The sequence below is a fragment of the Ovis canadensis genome, chromosome 8 (genome assembly GCF_042477335.2).
Source record: "Ovis canadensis isolate MfBH-ARS-UI-01 breed Bighorn chromosome 8, ARS-UI_OviCan_v2, whole genome shotgun sequence".
Lineage (NCBI taxonomy): Eukaryota > Metazoa > Chordata > Mammalia > Artiodactyla > Bovidae > Ovis > Ovis canadensis.
This window is the reverse complement of record NC_091252.1, coordinates 22,167,142-22,186,864: the sequence shown is the minus strand read 5'-3', so window position 1 is coordinate 22,186,864 and position 19,723 is coordinate 22,167,142. Positions and strand designations below refer to the sequence as shown.

General features: G+C 39.1%; 1 non-coding gene across 1 annotated transcript; it reads left to right on the top strand.

Moving 5' to 3' along the window:
• The first annotated feature begins 507 nt into the window (after window positions 1–507).
• On the top strand, window positions 508–580 carry TRNAG-CCC (transfer RNA glycine (anticodon CCC)). Its single transcript has one exon. It is a non-coding gene; the product is annotated as a tRNA-Gly (tRNA).
• Window positions 581–19,723: the final 19,143 nt, after the last annotated feature.

Genomic DNA, 19,723 nt, shown 5'->3' with positions numbered 1-19,723 from the left:
TCATCTACATTCGTATCAAATATCAGGTTTCCAGCTCAGGAAAGGAAAACTGCAGTACCTGCCATTTTAAATTACTCCTTGTCATGTTTTTATTTCTCCTCCTCCCCTGGGATGTTAATGTCTTGAAGAAATATGTGTGCACTCTGAAAATATTTCCTGAAGTCAGTGGATTCCATATGTTCCTAAGGAAACAAATTATTCACTCCATGGGTCATTCCTGGTGACATTCAGGTCTTCTAATCAGTACATTTAGGCCCTATGTACTTCGTATTTTCAGAGCTCTCTAATGTAGACCTACATAGAACTTAAGAAATATTCTTGGCTCAAATACTTCCTTAACCTAAAAGAACACACACGAAATACACACATACACTCTCTTTCATACATATTTATACACACAAGCACATGTACAAAGCTGCACAAATATATATTGTCTATAGTTCAACAATAATGGATATTGGAGTTTTTGGATAATGATTTTAGAAAATTAAAACAGCTATTGGGACTTCCCTGGTGGTCCAGGGACTAAGACTTTGCACTCCCAATGCAGGGGGCCCGGGTTCGACCCCCGGTCAGGGAACTGGATCCCATATGCTACAACTAAAGATCCCACATGCTGTAACTAAGACCAAGTACAGCCAAATGAATAAATAAAATATTTTTTAAACAGCTATTAATATTTTGAACTAAAATAAATGATAATCCCAAAAGCAAAGTTAGAAATATATATATAAGAAAATATACTCAATACCTTCAGTTCATAAATGAAATTGATCATAGAGAAGAAGATAAAAATAATGAATTATAAGAAACTAATTTTGTTTGATTTGTGGGACTTTTCAATTTTTTGTTTTGTTTTTTACAAAATAAAGTGCAAGAATTGGAGTGTGACTTTTGCTTTCCTTTGAATGACAACAAGAGGCGCTGTTCTTGAAATACTTTGTTCATTTGGTTTCAAGGCACTGCTATCTTTCTGGTCTCAAAAATTTATAATGACTACTCTTTTCTGACTCTAATGTTAGAACTTTCCCAGAGTATTTTATTGGTCCTCTTCTTTGCCAACCTTAGAAAGTTCAATACTATCTTAGGCTTCAATTGTCATCAGTATGCCAAGAACTCCCAGATATATATCTTATTCATTTATTGTACATATATTTGTTGATTGCTTATATAGCCCAGAAAGTTGTATTATTTAGTTGGAACAAAATAGTCATTGCCATCTTGCAACTTAACATCAAGTACTGAAGACATTTATTTAATATACAAAATGCTTACAAAATGTAATCAAAGAACCATACATAATACCAGGTGGAAAAAAAATAGGACAAAAAGTAAGAGAATAACATAGGAGGAGAAAGGTCACAAGGTAGTCACAATTAAGTTGAGATCTAAAGGATAAGAAAATCTAGTCTAGCAATGAGCTAGGAGGAAACTGTTCAAGGGATTCTGGCATGGAACCCCTCATATCCTCATTTCTCTCCGAGCTGTGAACACACTCCAAAATTTGCCTAATAAACAAACATTGGCATATGTAACTTCCTTGGTTTTAAGATGTATATAAATGAACTCTCTAATTTCCATGCAAATTCAGTTGTTTCTCCTCTCAGCTATTTCAGTCTTGGTTAATGGCACAACCATTCACCTCACAAGAGTCTCACAAGAATCTTTCTTGTACCTCACTTTTACATAAATCATTCATCAAACTCCACACAGAAGGTGCTTGACAAGTATTTTTTTTTTTTAAGTACATGAATGAATCAGTAAACCAATGACTAAAAATCTTTGGGCTTCTGCTTACTGATGAGAAATTTTTACGTGCCACCCCTTAAAGTGTCTTAATCACCAAGTGCCTGCTTCTTCTTCATTTAGAATGTATACTCTGTCTTTCAAAAGAACTTTCAAACTACTTTTTGTTGGACATATCACATAACTGCAAAACTGGGGAGAGAAACTGGTTCCTATCTTGCCACTGATCTCACTCAGTCTAAAATCAGTTCTTGATAAAGAGGATTTGATAGAAGCCACATCTTTACATTAGGAAGTATTGTTCTTGGGGAAGAGCACCAAAAAAGGGAGAAATAACTCTCATCTTTTGGGGCTTCCCTGGTGGCTCAGACAGTAAAGCATCTACCTGCAATGTGGGAGACCCTGGTTCGATCTCTGGGTTGGGAAGATCCCCTAGAGGAGGAAATGGCAACCCACTTCAGTACTCTTGCCTGGGAGAGTCAGACATGACTGAGCAACTTCACTTTCACTTTCTTTTCCTCATCTTTTACTATTTATACAGACAGCTCACATATTTATATTTCTGTCCATGCCTCTTCTCTGAATTACTCATCCATAGATACATATTCAACTGCCTACTTGCAATTTCTACTTAGATGTCCAATAACTTCCTGAACATATATATCTGAAATGAACCCCTGATATTCCTCTCCAAACTCTGCTTCTCCAACAGTCTTCATTATCTGTGTTGATAACAACTCCATCCTTTCAATTGCTCAAGACAAAAACTTTCTTTCTTAACCCTCCTCTTTTCTTATATCCCACACTCAGTCTTTCTGAAAATCTTGTTGGCTGTACCTTCTAAGTAGATCCAGAATCTGAACAGTTATCACCACCCTCACCCCTACAGCTGCCCTAAATCAACATTATCTCTCATTGATTATTGCAAAATCTTCCCAAAGGGTTTCTCTTTTTATACTTGCTTCCCTACAGTACTTTCTCAAAACAGCAGTCAGAATAACATTTTTTGCTCAATACTCTTGAACAGTGCCATCTTACCTGGAAAAAAGAAAAAAGTGTGTGTGTTGAGGGGGAGATTTTTCCTTTGTCTTCATTCGTGTCTGTCTTCATTGGCTGTCTTCATGGTTGCAACATTTTAATCTGTTGATCAACTTCTTCCTGAAACAAACTCCTTTGTTTTTTAAAAGACTGCATCATCTCATTTCTATTCCTTTCCTTCATCATGGTACTTTCTTGATCTCCTTTGGAAGGATCATGATTTGAAGAAAGAGAGAAGGGGAGAAGGGGAAGAAAGAGGCAAGGAAAAGCTTCTGAATCAGAAAATCCACTTTCAAATAAGACTCTACTTCTTTCAAATAAGACTTCTCTTCTTCTACAAGGCCTTATACCAGTTATTACCTTGTTTTTAACTTTCTTCATCTGTATATTTATACTGAAAATATGGAGCTAATAAGATTCTTGTGAGCATTAAATAGATAATATAACTGATTATCTATATCCCCTATGACATGACCAGGTTGAATGTCACAATGTCCTGCATTCTGGTTTAACTCAGTTGCCACTGGCAACCCAGCCTCCCTCTACATCAACTAGACTTATCTCCCAATTTGGATCTTTATATCCTTCAAGTCTAACTCAAGCTTCCACATCTTGTCAACACTTTCCACTCTAAGCACTGTGCCCCCCGGAATTCATGGTTTGTCATCATCAGTGAACCCAATTCTCAACCTCTTCTATTCCAATCCTCTTTATCATCAGATTCAGTCTACCTTGCATATTCCTCCACATTCCTTGCATTTTCTTCCACCCACAGGAATGAGGTAGATATTCCCTCTGCCTTTTATTGCCACTTCCAAAAAAGCTTCCAGCTACTTCCAAGTACATGCAATCAGACTCTGATATGTGATACACCTCCCTTGTTTCAGATGCCTATCATCATCCAGGTTGCTTCCTCTTCTTCATCTTTCTCTTTACCACCAGCTCTGCGTTAATATTCTGGGAATTCCAATGCCTGTCTAACACGTGATGACTTGGTTCATTGACATCCCACTCATCCTATGCTGTTCTTCTACCACAGCCGTAAACCAAGCTAAACTATGTAATGTTTCCCAAATATGCCCCATGTTTTCCAGTCAAGGAATAATTGCTTAAGCTCTTTGTGTCTGCCACGGAGCACTATCCTTTTCTTTTTCTATCTAGAAATTTTCTACTCATCATTCATTGCCTACCCTTAATAACATTTTCCTCATGCAGCTTTTCTTAATCATTTGGTTGTGAATTTTCTTTCCTTAAAATCTTGTGTCATTGTTATTAAAGTTAGTTTTTAATTATACTCTTTTGTACTCTTGCCTTATCTCCCTATGTCTTATACAGATGTTTGCTTTATAGTAAGCCCTTAGATGGGGCTTCCCCGGGCAGCGCTAGTGATAAAGAAGCTGCTTGTCAATGCAGGAGACATAAGAGATGTGGGTTTGATCCCTGGGTTCAGGAAGATTCCCTGGAGGAGGGCATGGCAATCCACTCCAGTATTCTTGCCCACTTGGCCAGTGGGCCACAGTCCATAGAGTCACAGAGTCAAATAAAACTGAAGCAACTTAGCACACACTCTTGCAAGCCCTTAGATAGCAGGAATTAGTTCTTACCCATGGTGGCATTACTTGATACACCTAATTCAAACATTTTCCTAAATATATGTTCAAGAACCCTTATTTAATTGGAGAATTACAGTTTCTTCGTGATAGTTAATAACTTAAATGTTTTTTATCTTAATAAGCTGCTGGTTTCCATAAAGAAGATAGAGTCAGGAAAAGGCTAGAGTAGCATCTTTTTCAGATTCTGGTTGCCTACAACAGTGCTTTTATATTAAAACAATTTTTGCTGAATAAATGAATTGCTCTGTTTGCATAGGTCATGTTTTCCATGCACAATAAGCAAGACCGACCCATGCAAGAGGCAAGCAATCTGCAAAAGTCTTGCAAGAAAAACGATAAACCTGAGTGAAAATAGTGGCAATTCTCTAAAATTATAATTCAAAGCTTGATCAGTTATAAGAATCATTTTCACAATATGTAAACGTCTACCAAAATGTAAATGTCTAAGCCCCAGACATACTAATTAAAATTTTAGCAAGTGAAACCACTGTTCAAATCACTTACAATCTGGGGCTGAGACAATTTTGGAAACATCTCCTGTAGGAGACATGAATGATAGCTGGTTCCATTTCCCACCAGTAGATATAATCTCTGCACACCATCCAAAGTAATTATCTATAACATATCTTTTAAAAATCTGACTGTTTGTAATCTGTGCATTAAGTAAACATCTAGGAAATATAATTGAGGCAGAATAATTAAATTTGCAGGTCAGTGATAATTACAAGTAAATACTTCAAAAATGAAAAATTTCATGTAGTTCTGCTTCATTTAAAATAGATTTAGATTATATTTTAAATGCTGGATGTCCTGGTGGTTCAGAATCTGCCTACCAATGAAGGGGCACAGGTTTGATTCCTGGTCTGGGAAGATCCCACAGGCCATGGAGCAGCTAAGCCCACACACCACAACTCCTGAACCTGTGCTCTAGATCCAGCAAGCTGCAGCTACTGAGCCCGCGTGCCACCACGCCTGAAACCCGAGCACCCTAGAGCCTGTGTGCCACAAAAAGAGATGCCCATGAGCCTCAGCTAGAGAGTAGCCCCCACTCTCTGCTACTGGAGAAAGCCAAGCACAGCAACCAAGACCTAGTGCAGCCAAAAATAAATAAATATTTTTAAAAATGCAAATTTGGTATACTAGAAAAGATTTCCAACCTATTATTTTTCTGGAGATTTTCTGAATACAAAAAGATTAGGAAATGTTAGTATGTATTTTATATTGTCTTTTCTTGGCTTGTCACGTATAATTGTGTCATATGAACAAGTCCAAGCCAAGCAGAGATAATTCAGCAATGTAAAAGTAACATGACAGCTAAGGAAGATTATGTACAGTTACGTAAGACAGCCAATTGGAATTTCTGTTTTTCATCCGTGGAACTAATCACAGTGGAATAACACTAACTTTTACTTAGCTAATCCACATCTCCTCTATTTTCAGAGAAAACTGAGCACCACACCTTGTTCTCAGAAAAGATTTAATAACCGAGAACTGAAGTGAGGTTGAAATGTCAAGTTGTATTTCTCATATTAAAATTAAAAGCGGTTGGCAAGAAGCAAAAACACTGGACATTGTTGACTCAACTGATCTAAGTTCTTGTGCTAATTCTACCCCTGAATTGCCGCAGGGAAAATGAAAGCTGTTTCAAATACTGCCGATATATTTTTATTGAAATAGCAATTAATAATGATAATAAAGACAAAAGTAAAACTTTGTTTCATATGTGATAGACATAGGAAACTCTGACCTACAAAGATAGAACAGAAGTCATTCATTCAACAAAAATAATTTGGGTATTAAATGATTGCAGTAGACACTCAGAAGACAAAAAAAAAAAAAAAAGAAAGACCCTCCAGCCCTTTGGATTCATGGTCTAACAGAGAAGAGATAAGCAATGAATATTTTATTAAACATCTATTGTGCAGTCATCTAACATGGGATGAGTTCTTGGTAGGCTTTTGTAGCCATAAAAATCTTGGAAGGAAGAGAGCAAATTTAGCTAGATTTGAAATTAAATGAAAAGATAATAAGGCATCAGAAAGTATTATAAAAAATGTTCTGAAGTAACAAACACCATATTTGCAATCACAAGACTTTGAGTTCATTGAGAGTCATGGGATTTTTAAAAGCCACTTCAGTTCAGTTCAGTTCAGTCACTCAGTCATGTCTGACTCTTTGTGACCCCATGAATCACAGCACGCCAGGTCTCCCTGTCCATCACCAACTCCCGGAGTTCACTCAGCATCACTTCCATCGAGTCAGTGATGCCATCCAGCCATCTCATCCTCTGTCGTCCCCTTCTCCTCCTGCCCCCAATCCCTCCCAGCATCAGAGTCTTTTCCAATGAGTCAGCTCTTCGCATGAGGTAGCCAAAGTACTGGAGTTTCAGCTTCAGCATCATTCTCTCCAAAGAAATCCCAGGGCGGATCTCCTTCAGAATGGACTTAGCCTTTCTAAAACTCTGGTTCCTCGTGTTAGATGTGGGGAAAATAATATCTACCTATCTCTCATGATTATTGGAAGGATTGATAATACCTGCAGAAGTGCTGTGAAAGATGCAAAGAGCCATGAATAGGCTTTGGGTTCTTTTAGTTGGGGAAATGATGTAACTGGAAGACCCAGAGTCCCTGTGAGCCAAATGTTTGGAAGATGGAAATTGACGGTAAGAAACTCAACTTGGTTGAAGTGAAGACTTTTTGGAAGTAATGTAAAGTCAAGTCAGATAGACAGAATTAGGGTCAAATTATTTTGTTTGCAATCTTGAAAAGCTGTCGGGAGTTGTTTCAGTAAGCAAGTTAAAGCACTCTAAGCCCTTGAAGTTGAGGGGAAAGGGGGCAAGTCCAACCTGAATTATTTTCTCACAAAGCTATGCAGATGGCTCAAAAGAAGGAAAACATATCAAACAGTGAAAGACTGCCGCATTTTAGAAATGATTTCTTTGTGATCTGTGCTAGAATATTGCCTCTATGCAGATGGCTCAAAAGAAGGAAAACATATCAAACAGTGAAAGACTGCCGCATTTTAGAAATGATTTCTTTGTGATCTGTGCTAGAATATTGCCTCTGATAGTGGAAAAGAAGAGCTGTGTAATGACAGAATCAACTTGGCAGAGTAGCTGACATGTTGTAAAAGTGTGATATTCCAATAGGATACCCAGGATTCCATACTGTTGTCGGATCATGAATACAAATGGAATATAGAACAATAAAATCACTTCAAACGTTTAAGGGCATAGAGAAGCAGACAGGCAAGGGACTGCCAAAATGATAAAGTGTGTTTTAATCACACTGATATACTGTTAAAAATGAATGCAAAATTTGAGTATAATAGGAACATGGAAATCATGAGTATAGAGTTGATAATGGAAATGCTAAGAAATTTGATTCATATGTATGAGGGAGAAGAGCATAGGATATTCATATGTATAAGGGAGTTGGTAAAAATGAGAATGCTTAAGAACTAACAAGAAACAAGAGACAGCAAGTAAAGGTTACAACTCTTTTAATTATTTTAGCAATTTAAAAATATTCATATTAAAATTATTAAAATACTAATAATTAATAAAACCTTTAGTGGTATTAGGACAACAAATTGTAATGCTATTGAGCATATTTGCAGACAAAGTGAAAACAGGAAATTAAAGAAGTTCCCAAGAGGGACTGCAAGATGAGACCAATTTTTCCATTTTGTTTAGATATAAACACTTCCTATTCCTTTCTCTCTTTCCTACTAAGTAATGTTTATGTTTTCATAGTGGTACCATATGAGGGGGCATTTGAGGAAGGGAAAAAACAGGCATTGCCACCCTCTTTAGCAGAGTGGGACAAATCTCCAGTAAGCATGGGGAGCATTGCTGATAGTGGAGGTCAGAAGACCTGAGGAACTTGGTGAGGTGGAACTCCGAACTCTTTTATAGAGGATCAGGCAGTTAAGTAGGAAGGGAACTAATTTTTATAGAATGCTTATTAGATAGCCAGAATCATTCTGTTTTCCATATTCTTGGGCTGCCCTTGTGGCTCAACTGGTAAAGAATCTGCCTGCAGTGTGGAAGACCCGGGTTCAATCCCTGGGTTGGGAAGATCCCCTGGAGAAGGGAAAGGCTACCCACTCCAGTATTCTGGCCTGGAGAATTCCAGGACTATACAGTCCATGGGGTCGCAAATAGTCGGGCACAACTGAGCAACCTTCACTTTCACTTTCAGTGAGCCAGACAGTGCTATTCTCGTTCACAGAATAGCCTCACAGAAGTCAATTTTCCAAAAACCAAGTATCAAGTAAGTGGCAAGCATAGGCGGAGAAGGCAATGGCACCCACTCCAGTCCTCTTGCCTGGAAAATCCCATGGACGGAGGAGCCTGGTAGGCTGCAGCCCATGGGGTCGCTAAGAGTCAGACACGACTGAGTGACTTCACTTTCACTTTTCACTTTCATGCACTGGAGAAGAAAATGGCCACCCACTCCAGTGTTCTTGCCTGGAGAATCCCAGGGATGGGGGAGCCTGGTGAGCTGCCGTCTATGGGGTTGCACAGAGTCGGATACAACTGAAGCGACCTAGCAGCAGCAGCAAGCATAGGGATTTAAATGTGATTAAGTCTGACTCCAAAGCTTGTTATCACTCTCTCTATTCCACTTTCTCTTTATCCATAAGATGAAATTACTGGACTAGATATTCTCTAAGACCTCTTCCAATTCTAACATTCTCTGCATTTCCATCGTGTAACCACTTCACTGGACAACTCTATTTTTTCCTTGCTGGCAAAGCAAGGTTTTAAAATGAGTCCTTTGACTGATACTATGAGGGTGTGAGGGCTTCCCAGGTGGCTCTAGTGATAAAGAACTCGCCTCCAATGCATAAGAGACATGGGTTTGATCCCTGCTTCAGGAAGATCCCCTGGAAGAGGACACAGCAACTCACTCCAGTATTCTTGCCTGGAGAATCCCATGGACAGAGCAGCTTTGACAGGCTACAGTCCATAGTGTGCCAAAGAGTCAGACAGGACTAAAGAGATAGCACACATGCCTGAGTGCCTGATCTTCCTTAACTTGCATTTCTTTCATTTAAAAATGCATCCTTTATTTAGTATATGAAAGAAAGTGTTGGTCACTCTGTCATTTCCGACTCTTTGCAACCCCATAGACTGTAGCCTGTCAGGTTCCTCTATCCATGGAATTCTCCAGGCCAGAATATTAGAGTGGATTGCCATTCCCTTCTCCAGGGGATCTTCCTGACTCAGGGAGCGAACCTGGATCTTCTGCATTGCAGACAGATTCTTTACCACCTAATTCACCAGGGAAGCCCTATTTAGTATCTACGTCATATTTAATTTGTAAAAATTCCCTATCTGAATCTTTGCCTGTTCTTTGAAAAGTACTAGCAGGTTAGACATTAAGCGAGAAATGATTCAGATGGTAACGAATATATGTTGGGAAATTCAGGTGATATTTTCTCTTTTATTTACTCCATTGGTGTAGAATACTCAAAGTGTGCTTTAAGAGTTCTGCATTCTGCAGCAAAATTTCTAAAACATCTACAGAAATGTGGAGTTTGAATAAAGTTGAGATTCTACCTTAATCATTTCATTTTATCGGTAGAATAACCAAGGCCCAGAAACATAAAAGCAATAGAGTATTCCGCAAACACATGGGCTTCGGAATGACACAGCTAAGACCAAATCTTGGCTCCTAATAGCTATGGTTTCTCGGACTCAGTCTCGGTCTGATTCTCAGATAATTATCTAGAAAATGAGGATAATTTTAGTATCTACCTGATTGAGTAGTTGAGATGATTACATAATTTAATATATATAAAGCCATAGTGCCTGACCTAGGATAACTGCTCAATTAAAAGTTTTTGTTATTCCTACTGTCACCTTCATTATCAACAACACTGTCAGTATCAGCAGCAGCAGCCTTGTTATTCAGGGCTGCTGCTGCTAATCGCTTCAGTCGTGTCCGACCCTGTGCAACCCCAGAGATGGCAGCCCACCAGGCTCCCCCGTCCCTGGGATTCTCCAGGCAAGAACACTGGAGTGGGTTACCATTTCCTTCTCCAATGCATGGAAGTGAAAAGTGAAAGAAGTCGCTCAGTCGTGTCCGACTCTTTGCAACCCCATGGACTGCAGGCTCCTCCATCCATGGGATTTTCCAAGCAAGAGTACTGGAATGGGGTGCCATTGCCTTCTCCGTATTCAGGGCTAGTCAGAGGCAAAGCTCGAACCTAGGTCTCATGAGTCCTATCTCAGTATTCTTTCACTTGAGTTTCAAGGTACTCCACAGAATTGTAAGTTAATAATATTGCATAAAACTGCTTAAAAAATGCCTTCTTCTTGGATACCTCTCTCAAAACTAGCAATTCTGTTTCAGTAAACATCACCATATATGTACTTTCTCCAACCCTGCCCTGACCATGGCCAATTAGGATGAATGTCCTGATAAAAAAAGCAATAACAAATAAATCTTCATCACAAATGCAAATAGCAATATTAGAGAGCTGAGACAATGAAAGGCATAATCACTGAGTGACAACATGAAGTTGACATTTTTCATCAGTCTGGCTGTCTGTGGCACAATTCTTCCCTAATTGTCCCACATTCTTCAGACGGTAGAATCTTTGCATAGAGCTTTATAGTTTTTAGAAAAGTTTTCAACTCATATCTTCCCGTTTGAGTCTCATTATTCCATTTTACAAGTGAGGATAGTGAAGCTAAGAAGTGACTTGCTGTATATTACGATATGTGAAATAGATGACCAGTCCAAGTTCGATGCATGAAACAGGGCACTCAAAGCTGGTGCACTGGGATGACCCTGAGGGATGCAATGTGGAGGGAGATGGGAGAGGGGTTCAGGATGGGGGACACATGTACACCCATAGCTGATCCATGTCAATGTATGGCAAAAACCACACAATACTGTAAAGTAATTAGCCTTCAATTAAAATAAATATTGTTTTTTAAACGTGACTTGTTCTAGGTGATCCAGTTGGTAAGCAGCTGAGCCTTCACTGAAACCCTGAAATTCTGACCACAAGTGCATATATGCCCTTCAATTAGAAAGTACTCTCCCTTTAGCTTGATTTCTTACATAGACAATTATTTACCAGACCATCAAAACGAGAGGCTTCCCCAGTGGCTCAGCAGCAAAGAATCTGCCAGTGGTGCAGGAGCCACAAGAGACACGGTGAGATCCCTGTGTTGGGAAGACTCCCTGGAGAAGGAAATGGCAACCCACTCCAGTATTCTTGCCTGGAGAATCCCATGGACAGGGGAGCCTGGCAGGCTACAGTCTGTGGGGTCTCAAAGAGTTGAACATGACTGAAGCAACTTAGCACGCACACAAAATGGGATTTCTATTTTCAGACCAGGTCTCAAGTACAGAGTTGCCAAGCACATTCTTAGAGTAACTGAAAGATACTAGCATCCTACAAAATAAGTTAGTCTTAAACAGACAGAAATATTAGTATGGTTTTCTGAGGGGTTCGTAGCTGTACTCCTTCCAGACAGAACTAGATACCTATGACGATAAAGCTATGAATCTTTCTTTAAAGCCTGGAAACATACATAGTAACATTTCCAATGGAAAAAAGAAAAGAAACTTAACAGAGCAAGCAAGCAATGGCCATCTTTTTAAGCTGTTATCAAGACTTCTGTGCAACATCTGATTCTGCACTCTGTCATTGCCCAAAGCCAAGAAATAAAGAGACAGTGGGAGTCAAGTCCTTTGTAGAAATTAGTGGAGCTGTTGGGGGCTTTGTTCCCTTCCTTCTGCCAAATGGGATGGGACTCTGGCAGCAAAACTTTATAAATCGCGAAAACAGTTCTAAGGGCCAAGAAATTACTTCATAAGGGAGAGGGGAGGCAATGGAGAAGGAGATGCTGGATCCCTGGAGCATCAGCTTATGTGCTGCGATACGAAGTTTGATTATCTCTATCTGATTTTTATTACTTCAAATGCTGTTGGTCACCAAATACCTTGTATTTTTAGGATCTCTGATTCACTTTTTAACCCGGTGATCTGTCTCTACATCCTGGGCATGTGTTCAATTTTTCCCAAGAAGTTCAGTTTGCAATACCTCCACACTCCCTGAGGGTATTATCTTGTCTTTTGTTGACTGGCATTGGTTTTCATTTTTTATTCTTTGATTCTAATTCATTTTTCAATATGAAGCTAAAATAATCGCAGCAGGTTACCATGGGGAAAATGCTGAATTTAATGTAGGGAGGCTTGAATTGAGGTCCTGATTTTGTCATTAATTGTATTACTGTGTTAAGCTTAATTGTATCAAGCTATTGCTAACCCTTAGGAGCTCAGTTTTCTCCTTCATTCAGAAAAAAAATAAAAGTTTCTTTCTAATTTCTAAGGCATTAGTACATTCTATAATTCTACAAATTACTGAGTTCCAAACAATCCATAGAAATTTCTATGTAGCCAAACACTGGGGCAGTATTTCTAAGTAAAATACACTCTCCTCCCACTCCAGTAGCAGACTAGAATTTATAGGCTACAGTACATATAGCTAAGGCCACATTTTATTCTAAAATATTTCTGTCTAGGTAAACTAAATAAGCAGATACAAAAGCAGTTAAGATTTTATGTATTTGTTCATATCTTGTTTTAATTTGTAACTTTAAAATATATATAATAATATGGAAATATTAACATTGAAGAATTAAGGAAAATTCAAGTTGAATAGAAGATTAAGACCGTAATGGTAGACAGAAACCAGTGTGTGTGGATTGACAAGGTCTTTAACTGTTATTAACATTGATCTTCATGTCAATCCTCACTCTATGTTTTCCCCTTGCTTAAAGATCACAAACTTTTTTATGGGGCAACGAAGTTAACATTTATTATTTCTGAAGTCAAGTATATTTAAATATTTGTGGTCTTTCCTCACAAAATATCTATCTCATTTTGAAAAAACTCTGTCTCACACCAAATTTCATAGGTCCCAGATCATATCTGAAGCACTCAGGATTGGACAATTTTACATGAAATTGGACAATTTTACATGAAATTGGACAATTTTACATGAAATTTACATATTATGAAAATAATGTGTTCTCTATGCTTTTTACAGCATATATATCTGATCCATAATTAAATAGGTTTTAAATCCAAGGTCTGGATCTTTATTGAAATGGTTTTCAAGATATACCTCCCAGTTATATATTACTATTTGATTCTTTCAATCCCACTGTCAACCCAGAAGACACACACGAAGTAAAAGCTTGATGACCATCTGATGGGGATCTTACAAAGAGTGTTCATGTTTAGGGCAGAGCCTGGCTTCTTTTCATAAAAGCTGGTGAAAGCTGGGTGTGGACTTCAAGCCTGTGGACCAGTTCTCAGGAATGACATAGAATCTTGGAGGCCTGGCTAGAAGAGATCTGTTTTGCAGAGTACTGGACAGCAGATATAAACCAAGGAATAAGCACTAGTTTTATCACAAGGATTATCAGTCACTATTGGAAGAACTTTATTAAACAGAAGATCCAAGAAACAAATGTAAAGACATAGACAAGAAATAAGGCAGAACTCAGGACCTAAAGAGATTGTGAGCAAGTCAGAAATAAGAGTGAATGCGGTCATATAGTGAAATGTTTATGATAAATGCTATCTTGTCCACAAACAAATGAAGCAAGGCTGCCAGGACCTTTTTTGGGAGGGAGAGTGGTACAGGGGATGTCTAATGGTAAATAGATTAGTCAGCTTAAAAGAGCATTATGTTGGATATATACATCTACCTCCCCCAACCCCCCACAGCTACCCAGTAGAGAAGACAAAAGTGTCAAACTCTCTTCAAACATTCTGGACCCTCCGCAGCCACCTTAGCACCATTTGCCCTGGGAAACTAAATGTAATTGGCCTCTCAGATCACTCAATAATTTAAGTGCAAGATATCTAGAGGATAAGCATGTTTTTGTCAAATTTTATTTGAGGAGAGAGTTCTCCTTAAGCCTCTTCCATTCTTCCACATCCTAGGAGCAGAGGCAGTTTCTATCGTTCTTACAGACCACCTTTTCAAGGATATTTGTATAACAAAGAGCCTTTGAAAAATAAAAACAGGTTACACACCAGAGCAAAGAGCAGATCTGTCTTTTGTCCCGTATAATAAAAAGTATGTCCCTTTTCAGAGTAAAGAGCAAGAATGGTTACTGTCCATTATAAAAGATTCAGGTTTCCTAATTTCAGGACCTTTCTCCTTTAATACAACTCACTGCATGGACAAGTATTACCTAATCTTTTGTACTGTCCAATAAGAATAGGGTGTGGGGAAACAGCGCGAGAAAATGCTTGATACTCTGGCTTTGGTGTTGTTGATAATAAGGTCCTTTGTCTCAGAAGCAGGAATCCTGTGTCATCTGCCAGCATCTATGAAAGTATGGCAGGTTAGCTTAATCTGCAAGGAGTACAAAATCTCAAACAGAATAAAGATTAATTTAAAATAACTTTCTTATAAAAGAATTATCTCTGTTAACTGCCTCCAGGTGAAAAGTGATTCTTTACCATAAACTCTGAAGAGTTTGAAAGCTTAAACTAACCACTGTATGTACCTTATGTGGTAGTTGTCTATTATATTTTATACACCAAAAATACTGGCTTTATATAACTTTACTTCAAGAGGCCTATGTATAACTACTGAAAAGAAACCCATTTATACCTAAAGAAACATTGAGTACATTCTCTCTAACATACTAAATGAGATTTCCTCTTAATTGATCAAACTTGGATTTAGAAAGAGGCTTACCTGGTGGCTCAGATGGTAAAGAATCTGCCTGCAATGCAGGAGACCTGGGTTCAATCCCTGGGTTGGTAAGATGCCCTGGAGAAAAGAATGGCAACCTACTCCAGTATTCTTGCTTAAAGGATTCCATGGAAAGAAGAGCCCAAATCCTATGACTTTTCCCCCTTGAGTTTCACCTCAGTTTTTCTTGATTTCTACTCCAATTTGCACTGAATCTTTATTTATGTCTTTGATATATTCAGTACATTTGCAGGGCGCGAATGGTAATCATTTATAATTATACCAACCGGTTGTTTTCCAGTCATCACATCTACAACATTCATTGGTCCAGGTCAGTACTGTAAGCCTTTCATTAAAAACTGGAGGAAAAATGAACTATATTTACATAGTATTCCTTTTTTTTTTTTTTCGTTTAATATGGTATTCTTTACAAAGGTCTCTTGGAATTTTTTAACTCATTTTTTATATGTTATGGCATTATGGCTAGATTGGGTCAGTCATCCTAGAATATAGTTGGAGAAAGATGCAGTGTAACCAGAGAGAATGAAGGATCGTACTATATAGATAGAAAGGAAGAAACAAAATGTAGGGAATTACATTGAAATTTAGTCAGAGAGGTCAGTAAATTCAAAAGGAGTCCAGGAGGGGAGGAGATAGAAGGGACGGAGGTGACGGGACAGGTTGTGTCCTAAGGCAAACATGCTAGTGCATCCCAAGCTTAGATTATTTTGTTTTATCACTTCCTTGTCCCAAACAATTCCATCCACACAAATGTACCACCCTATTCACTTCAGCAAAGCTTGCCAACACTCAGTAAGTTTCAGTTTAAACACATCACACAGATGTTTACATTCAGCAGAGAAATTTGAGAATTTTCATCAGGATATACAAAAATTGAGTCTGGAAGTCTGTGGTCTAACAAGTCCTCCTACTTAAAGGCATTATGGCTAAAAAGGCTGTTGATGAGAGGACAGAGGACTGAGAGGTTTTACAGACCACGGGAAATATCACACTCATCCCAACTAATTTGTGTTATGAATCAAGTCATGTTTCTGGCCACACCAAATTATCCAAGACCAGATTTCTGTGTTTCCTCGATTTAGTGTCATAAAAAAAGAGGAATTGTTTATTTCAAATACTACACAATGGAATTCATGGTTTTGGTTTTTTCAGGAATGCATGCTAGGACCCTGAGTAAGCGGGTCTCTTATTTCTATCAATGGAAGTTTTCCCCTAGAATATAAGTTCTAAATTGTCATTTCCCTTTTAGTTTCTCATTTTTCACTTTCTGCTATTTATGCAATAAAAGTCATTGATGACCTACTATATTAAAAGCATTTCACTCAGCACAGAGTACCCAATGATGAATAAAACAAAATCTTTGCCCTTAAGGAACTTAAAGTAGACAGTTATCTTTGGAAACAGACCATCATAGAAACAAACACATACTGCCATGCCAACAAAAATATTTAGGTTGTGAGTTGGTTTAACTTGCCGCATTTATTAAGTGATCTCACCTATCAGAATAAAATACATTATATATATTTACATGCATATAAAATTGTTACTATACTTTTATAAAGTTGGAAGTGACGCAAACTCACAAGTGGCTAGGCTCATTCTTGTCATGCATTTCCATTAAATATTAAAGTACCAATGGCACCCCACTCCAGTACTCTTGCCTGGAAAATCCCATGGACAGAGGAGCCTGGTAGGCTGCAGTCCAGGAGGTGGCGAAGAGTCAGAAACGACTGAGCGATTTCACTTTCACTTTTTGCTTTCATGCATTGGAGAAGGAAATGTCAACCCACTCCAGTGTTCTTGCCTGGAGAATCCCAGGGACAGGGGAGCCTGGTGGGCTGCCGTCTATGGGGTCGCACGGAGTCGGACACGACTGAAGTGACTTAGCAGCAGCAGCAGCAGAAATATAAAAACTAGCTTGAATTAAAATATAGTAACTATAATGACTTATGGTTTTTCTATACAAAAACCACTACGATCCCCAGTCTGCAGTCATGCCTCGGCACTGGGTCACTCTTTCTCACCTTGTAAAGGAGCAGCTGGGTCATTCTTATCTTATTGTGAATTCACTGCCATCATGAGGGTTGCTTTTTTTTTGTTAAGTAAGTCAAAGAAAGTAATTCAAGGAAAGTTTCAGATAGCATGCTCAGGACAGAGATAAAACAGGCATTGAAGACCCATCCTATAGCCATCAATCAGCATCACATAGTCATCTGATAAACTTACTGTTTGGGTTTAGCCTTTCAGCAGCCACCTCTGCTTTTGCACACAAGACAATTATTACATTGACATCTATGGGCTTCCCAGGTGGCTCGGTGCTAAAAAGTCCATTTGCCAATGCAGGAAATGCAGATTCAATCCCTGGGTCAGAAAGATCCCCTGGAGGAAGAAATGGCAACCCACTCCAGGATTCTGGCCTGGAGAATAACATGGACAGAGGAGCCTGGTGGGCTGCTATCCATAGGGTCACAAAGAGTTGGACACAACTGAGAGACTGACCATGCACACAGAGGCTGTACAGAAACTGCAGCTAAGAAATCTGTGTCAGATCTACTAGGAAACAAGGATAAAAATTGAATAATCATTTTTTCCAGTGTCCTTCTATCCTAACACCCTCTGCATCAGAGAGTAAAGCCACCTTATGTTCAGTCATATATGGTCTGCGCTCAATATCTGGAGAAGCAGCCCTAGGGGAGGAGGGAATAAGCAAATAAAATCCAAATACAAACGTCTGCACTATTGATACCATGTACAAAATAGGTAACTAATGACAACCTACTGTATAGTTTAGGGAACCCTACTCAATGCTCCGTGGTGACTTAAATGGGAAGGAAATCCAGAAAAGAGGGGATATATACATATAGCTGATCCACTTTGCTGTACAGTAGAAATTTAACGAAGGCTTCCCCGGTGGCTCAACAGTTAAGAATCCACCTGTGGTGCATAGCCCTCTTCTCTGTAATCTTCTTATGAATGTTCCAGTTTTGTCATTTGGGGTTAAACTGTGAATGTATCCTACTGACTCTTCTTTCTTCCTCAACCTCACTTCCTATCAATGCTCCTGCCATGGTGATACCAGAGCAATGTTTCTAAAACATACATAGGTAATTCAGTATGAAAGGGCTAGAAGTCTGATAAATCTCACCATTCACCATTCAGTTCAGTTCAGCTCAGTCACTCCGTCGTGTCCAACTCTTTGTGACCCCATGAATTGCAGCACGCCAGGCCTCCCTGTCCATCACCAACTCCCAGAGTTCACTCAAACCCACGTCCATCGAGTCGGTGATGCCACCCAGCCACCTCATCCTCCGTCGTCCCCTTTTCCTCCTGCCCCCAGTCCCTCCCAGCGCTGAAGAATTGATGCTTTTGAATTGTGATGTTGGAGAAGACTCTTGAGAGTCCCTTGGACTGCAAGGAGATCCAACCAGTCCATTCACCGTTACCTAAAGGAAATGAAAAGTTGACATACGCTGGGAATTAAGACTGACAGTGAACTAACACCAGACTTTAGGAAGCACTGGAGAAGAATCCTAAAAGGAAAGTGGATGGCACTGCCCACCACAAGGAGAGAAAAGAATACTTACTTGTTGAGTACCTCAGTTCAGTTCAGTTCAGTTGCTCAGTCAGGTCCAACTCTTTGCAACCACATGGACTGCAGCACGCCAGGCATCCCCCTCCATCACCAACTCCCAGAGCTTGCTCGAACGCATGTCCATCACGTCAGTGATGCCATCTAACCATTTCATCCTCTGTTGTTCCCTTTCTTCCTGCCTTTCCCAGAATCTGGGTTTTTTCAAATGAGTCACTTCTTCACATCAGGTGGCCAAAATATTGAAGTTTCAGCTTCAGTATCCTTCCAATCAATATTCTGGACTGATCTCCTTTAGGATTGATTGGTTGGATCTCCTTGCAGTCCAAGGGACTCTCAAGAGTCTTCTCCAACACCACAGTTCAAAAGCATCAGTTCTTCTGCACTCAGCTTTCTTTATAGTCCAATTCTCACATCCATACATGACTACTGGAAAAACTATAGCTTTGACTAGACAGACCTTTGTCGGCAAAGTAATGTCTCTGCTTTTGAATATGCTGTCTAGGCTGGTCATAGCTTTTCTTCCAAGAAGCAAGTGTCTTTTAATTTCATGGCTGCAGTCAGTCACCATCTGCAGTGATTTTGGAGCCCAAAAAATAAAGTCTTTCACTTTTTCCACTGTTTCTCCATCTATGTGCCATGACGTGATGGGATTGGATGCCATGATCTTAGTTTTCTGAATGTTGAGCTTTAAGCCAACTTTTTCACTCTCCTCTTTCATTTTCATCAAGAAGCTCTTCAGTTCCTCTTCACTTTCTGCCATAAAGGTGGTGTCATCTGCATGTCTGAGGTTATTGATATTTCTCCCAGCAATCTTGATTCCAGCTTGTGCTTCATCCATCCTGGCATTTTGCATGATGTACTCGTCATATAAGTTAAATAAGCAGGGAGACAAAATACAGCCTTGATGTACTCTTTTCCCAATTTGGAACCAGTCTGCTGTTCCATGTCCAGTTCTAACTGTTGGTTCTTG